Source organism: Amblyomma mixtum, chromosome 1 (assembly GCF_055824585.1).
Source record: "Amblyomma mixtum isolate Tamu chromosome 1, ASM5582458v1, whole genome shotgun sequence".
Taxonomy (NCBI): Eukaryota; Metazoa; Arthropoda; class Arachnida; order Ixodida; family Ixodidae; genus Amblyomma; species Amblyomma mixtum.
The window spans coordinates 105,693,014-105,698,277 of NC_143012.1; the positions used below are offsets into that span (position 1 = coordinate 105,693,014).

Below are 5,264 nucleotides of genomic sequence, written 5' to 3' on the forward strand. Positions count from 1 at the left end.
CTTAGGAATCAAACGAGATTGCCATGGTGGTGGGTGTTTTTTTTTTCGATGGTTGCCCCTAAGGATCATCTTTTGAGCTTGATTCGGTCAAAGACCAGAGAGACAATGATGCTCGACCCCACAAGGAAGCTTTGAGGTTGTCCGGTGTTATAACGTCAAGACCAAGGCATGTCAGGGAAATGGGATCGCTTTATTCCAAGCAGGCGTACATATATACTGATAGGTGACGTCACACGGTTCACGCTCAGCGATGGTCGCGCCAGATACACTGTCGGCCGACGTGTCGGCCGACTTGCTGCGTTATCACACTCTTTCCCGCTTAATTTAGTTACAAGCCATCACTCAAAAGTTCTGGGGTCGATACCAGTCTGGTTGTCTTCGCACGCGAGCACTTCTACGCAGCGCTGGCTCCTCCCCTGGTGGTGCAGATACTGTTGGCGCAGATAGTGTTGGCGCGTTGGCCAAGGGAGCCTCGGACTGCTCCTGCGGAGCAGGCTCTACCGTGGCCGGCTGGGTTGATCCGTCCGGCGCGTCAGCTGCGCCACTGGCGGGCTCCGATGGCGACAGTGACAAGTCCGTGTCAGGCAGGGATGAGGACACTTCCACCGGTCGGGTTGTCTTAGCACCCACATTCTTGGGCGGAGGGGTAGAGCTGGGGTCGGCGTGCAGAGGACGCAGGTGATCGGCATGCGTGAAGCGCAATCCATCGCGCACTTGCACCACGTATGTCACAGCACTGACAACCTGGGACACCACACCTTCTTCCCAGGCAACACTCTCAGCGCGCACAGTTTTCACAAACACACGGTCGCCCACAACAAACGCGCGCTCTTGCCCACGAACCAAATCGCGTTGTGCCTTTAACTGCTCCTGTTTGTGTTGCATGGTCTTTGCAAAATTAGGCTTGAGTAAAGAAAGTTTGACGCGTGGCTGACGCTTCAAGAAAAGTTCAGCGGGTGATTTGCCCGTCACACTACTTGGTGTGTTACGATAAGCCATGAGGAAGCTATCAATTCTTTCTTGAATCGTCAGCTTCGTATGTGATGCCTCGCTTTCAAGTACCTGCTTCAGCAAAGCCTTTTTCACGGTTTGTACAGTTCTTTCTGCAGCCCCATTGGATGCGGCATGATAAGGCGGGGTACGCACGTGTTTTACACCGTTGGTGCTCAGGAAGTCAGTGAACTCCGCTGAGGTAAACTGTGGCCCGTTGTCGCTCACCAATACATCAGGCAAGCCGTAAGCGGCAAAAACACCCCTAATCTTCTCAATGGTTTTTAATGCAGACGTTGAGGGCATTGGCCATACTTCAATCCATTTTGAGAACGAGTCTACCAGTACGAGGAACACGTTTCTTTCTTTCTGTGCAAAATCCACATGCACGCGTGACCAGCTGTGCGCGGGGTATGGCCAAGGGTGGAGAGGGACCGGCCGGGACGCAGGTTGAACTGCTTGGCAGATTTTGCATCGCTGCACGTACTGTTCACTCGCTAAATCGATCCCGGGCCACCAGACAAAACTTCGCCCGAGCATTTTCATGCGGCTGGTCCCCGGGTGCTCCTCATGTAGCATGGTTAGCACACGTTCCCTCAGTTGCTCCGGGACTACAACTCTTACACCCCAGGTTACGCACCCCTGCTCCAGCGATAGTTCGTCACGGCGAACATAGTAAGCTTTCAAATAGTCTGCGCAATCTCTAGGCCACCCGTTCAACGTGAAGTGTGCCACCCGGCTCAGCGTTAAGCTTCTCTCTGAGGCTTTTGCTATCTCGACAGCTGTCAGCGGAAGGCATTGAAACACTGACAGACATTCGAATGCCTCGTATTTCGCGGGTACCGGCTGGGGCAATCTTGACAAGGCGTCGGCCACTTCTGCATTTTTTCCCTTCCTAAACTTCAGTCGGTATCTGTAAGCTGCAAGCATTATAGCCCAGCGCTGCATACGTGCGGCCGCCATAGTTGGAACACGTTTGTCGTGCCCGAGGATACCAAGTAATGGCTGGTGATCTGTGTATATGGTGAATTCTAGGCCGTACAGGTACCTATGAAATTTCTTGAGTCCAAAAATTAAGGCCAAAGCCTCGCGCTCACACTGTGCATACTTTTTTTCTGCTTCTGTAAGCGTACGCGACGCAAATGCGATTGGTTTCTCATCGCCCTCAGCCGTCTCGTGAAAGATAACTGCTCCTAAGCCATATGACGATGCATCGCAAAGCATTGCGAGCGGTTTCCTGACGTCATAGAATGTCAGCACCTTGCTGCTGGTCAGTAGGACTTTCGTATCATTAAATGCATCGCTACACTGCTTCGTCCAAGACCATTTGTGATCTTTCTTTAATAGCCGATAAAGCGGCTCCGCTACAGTCGAGGCGTTCTTAAGAAATTTGGAATAAAAATTCCACATGCCCAAATATGCTTTAAGCTCTGTTACGGTGGTCGGCTCCGGTGCTTCCAAGATTGCCGTTTTCTTGGCGTCCGTAGGGTAAATACCTTCTTCAGTTACCGTGTGACCCAAGTACGTCACCGATTTATGAAAGAAGCGGCATTTGTTCACATTGAGAGTGATGTTATACTCGCTCAAGCGCTGCAAGACACGCTCCAGTGTCTTCTGGCAGTCTGCCGTGTCATGTCCAGTCACGATCACGTCATCGATGTAACATCCCACGTGCGGGATGCCATGAAGCACCTCGTCCATCATTGACTGGAATATTGCCGGCGCACTGGCCACACCGTAAGGTAGGCGTTGGAATTCAAACAACCCGAGACTAGTGTTTACAGTCAAAAAAGGTCGGGACTCGGGAGTAAGTGGCAATTGCTGGTATGCCGACGAAAGGTCTAGCACACAAAACACCTTTCCTCCTGCTAAAGCAGTGTACAAATCCTCCGGTCTGGGTAGCGGGTAATGATCTGTTTTCAGTGAGGGATTTACGGTTGTCTTGTAATCCCCACATAACCTGATACTGCCGTCTTCCTTTAAAACCGTGACTAGTGGCGTTGCCCAGTCGCTGCGCATCACTGGCTGCAGCATGCCTGTTTCGATTTGTTCCAACAGTTTCTGCTCGACCTTTTCTTGCAGTGCAAACGGTACAGGCCTGGCGCGGCAAAAAACAGGAACAGTGCCCGGTTGCATAACAACTTTTGCTTGGAATTTCTGTATTGTCCCTAATCTGCCTGAGAATACGGACGGGTACTTCTGCTTTAGAACCGCCACTCTGTCCTCGAGTGTCACCTGCCCAATTTCCAACCAGTCAAGTTTCAGACGTTCTAGCCAATTCCGTCCAAGCAGTGCTGGTAACCGCCTTCCGTTGTCCCTTACAACAATGACAGGTAGCGTCATGCTCTGATCTTTGTATCGAACAGCCACGTCACACTGTCCTTTAAGTTGTAACTGCTCCCCAGTATAGGTGCGAAGCGACATTTTGCACGGCTCACATTTTACGTGCGAAAAGTGAGACTGGTACACTTGTTCTGGAACAATTGTGACGGCTGCTCCCGTGTCAATTTGCATATTCAGCGTGCGCCCCTCAATGTTAACGCCCACTTCATAACACGATTGGGTTAAGTTAACCAATTGATACAGTTCATTCTCAGAGTCTTCCTCGGAACATTCGAGGGCATGCGTCCGTTTCGATTTCGCCCTAGCAGCCGGACACATATTTCTCAAGTGACCCACTTTGGAACACTCGTGACAAACAGAGTTTTTGTACCAACAAACTTCCGACGAGTGTCCCCTCCCGCATCTTTCACATTTCTCGCTCTTGCTGCCTTGACCCTTCTGGGGTTTGGCTTGCCTCCAGTCTTGACGCGGTCGGCCTTTCATGACGTGCACCGATGCCGTTTGCTCTCTTGAGCGCATTTGCGCACTGTCTCGCACTGCTAGTTCCCTGTCCAGGGCGATTTTGCATGCGCTCTTAAACGTCAAGTCTCGTTCCGCGCTGAGTACGCTGAGTCTCTTCATCCCGTATGCCGGCAACCAGCCTGTCTCGAAGGGCATCTTCCAAGAATTCGCCGTAATCGCACTTCCTGGCCAAGTGTTTAAGTTCTACAATGAACCCTTCGACGCTTTCCCCCTCTTGTTGCATGCGTCTGTTAAACTTGCATCGCTCTGCTATGACGGAGCTTCTAGGGCTGTAGTGCTCTTTCAGGAGACCTTTAACTTCTTCATACGACTTTTCTCCCGGTGATTTCGGCACCGTGATACTTCTTAGTACTTCATAAGCCTCCGGGCCTATCACTATCAAGAAGACGGAGAGGCGCTTCTCATTGGCTATGCCATTTGCCGTTAAAAAGTGCTCAAACCGTTCCAAGTACGACTCGAAGTTTTGCGTTTTAGGGTCGAAGTCCGATATCTTCCCCACTGATGGCATCTTGAAAGAAGTACAGAAGTTCGCTACTCATCTGTTCCCTCCGAAGAGCTGTCCCGCTCGGACTGCTGTTGGCTGTGGGACCGGTGGCCGCTTGAGCGATGCTGTCCTGCGAGGAGCACAAACGTAGCTGACGGCGTCCGTGAGCGTCTGTAGGCGGTAGTCGTACCCCAAGAGCACGTACTTTCCCCGCGAACGCTCGCTAGACGAGGGTCCTGCTCGCCTGCTGCTCGATCGGCCGTTGCCTACGTAGGCGCGTAGACCGCCTCGTCGCCAATTGTTATAACGTCAGGACCAAGGCATGCCAGGGAAATGGGATCGCTTTATTCCAAGCAGGCGTACATATATACTGATAGGTGACGTCACACGGTTCACGCTCAGCGATGGTCGCGCCAGATACACATGTGGGCGTGTCGGCCGACTTGCTGCGTTATCACATCCGGTACTTAAGGTGCTCACCTCAAAGGGAGCTAGTGCACTTGTCTTCAGAGAGTGAGGTTGCTCGACCCGTAGGGAGCCGTTTACTTGAGAATAACTGAGTACAGTTTTGGCCCGAAAGTAGTTCGTGGCCTATGATGTTCACGAGTGGACGCTCTACCCGAAGGGAGCTGATGCCTTTTGTGCCCACTGTGTGAGCTGCTCGACCCGTAGGGAGCTGTGGAAGAGATTGATGTTTGATTTACTTGATAGTGGTGATTGCTCACCATGTTTGGTCTCTCAGAGTGATCCGGGGCTCTATCTTTTCGACGGAAGTATCGTAGCCCACCGCTGGCCCCACTGTTCTCTTCCCCTTTCCTCCGTCCGGAGACGAAATCATAGGTTAGCGTTGTCTGTTCGTTACATACGTTCCTAGCATTTTTTCGTTTGAGTGCGGTCATCTCCTCTATGATCTTTACGGCTTTTT

General features: G+C 51.7%; 1 pseudogene; it reads right to left on the reverse strand.

The window, feature by feature from the left end:
- Positions 1-342: 342 nt before the first annotated feature.
- On the reverse strand, positions 343-4,448 carry LOC149367433 (uncharacterized; annotated as a pseudogene).
- Between the last annotated feature and the right edge of the window lie 816 nt (positions 4,449-5,264).